We start from the raw sequence: 1,042 nt of genomic DNA, 5'->3' as shown, positions 1-1,042 counted from the left end.
AAGCCAGCCAAAATATCAATAACCGATACCTAAAACTTGAATTGTACTACTTCTTACTGGTTATTACATCATTTTAGGAGCTTCATCTGTGTTCTACTATGGTGCTTTTAGTGTCTCCGAATACCGCAGTACGCGACATAGCTTTGCAGACGATAAGTACAACCGTTTCAGAGAGAAGAGCGGCCAATGTGACGATCTGGCTTTAAGTCGATTCGATAACAAATGACGAAAACGAACGGATTTCTCAGGTTTTTACTACATATGACCACTTTTCACATTCTCCCGTGCAACTCGGCTCCTAGTCCTCCTTTCATGCAGAATCTTAAGGTCCTAGCTCATGTCCAAGGCACCAAAGCCAGCTAAAAAGTCAATAATCAATACCTAAAACTTGAATTGTACTACTTCTTACTGGCTATTACATCAACTTAGAAGCTTCATCTGTGTTCTACTACGGTGCTTTTAGTTTCTCCGCATACCGCTGCACGCGACATAGTTTTGCAGACGATAAGTACAACCATTTCAGAGAGAAGAGCTGGCAATGTGACGATCTGGCTTTAAGTCGATTCGATAACAAATGACGAAAAAGGACGGATTTCTCAGGTTATTACTACATATGAACACTTTTCACATTCTCCCGTGCAACTCGGCTGCTAGTCCTCCTATTATGCAGAATCTTAAAGTCCTAGCTCATGTCCAAGGCACCAAAGCCAGCTAAAAAGTCAATAATCGATACCTAAAACTTGAATTGGACTACTTCTTACTGGGTATTACATCAACTTAGAAGCTTCATCTGTGTTCTATTATGGTGCTTTTCCTGTTTCCGCCTACGGCAACTCGCGACATAGCTTTGCAGACGATAAGTACATCCGTTTCACAGAGAAGAGCGGCCAATGTGACGATCTGGCTTTAAGTCGATTCGATAACAAATGACGAGAACGTACGGATTTCTCAGGTTTTTACTACATATGAACACTTTTCACATTCTCCCGTGCAACTGGGCTGCTAGTCCTCCTTTTATGCAGAATCTTAAAGTCCTAGCTCA

This window comes from Schistocerca gregaria, unplaced genomic scaffold (genome assembly GCF_023897955.1).
Source record: "Schistocerca gregaria isolate iqSchGreg1 unplaced genomic scaffold, iqSchGreg1.2 ptg000043l, whole genome shotgun sequence".
NCBI lineage: Eukaryota > Metazoa > Arthropoda > Insecta > Orthoptera > Acrididae > Schistocerca > Schistocerca gregaria.
The sequence above is the reverse complement of the archived record's forward strand: the minus strand, read 5'-3'. Positions refer to the sequence as shown.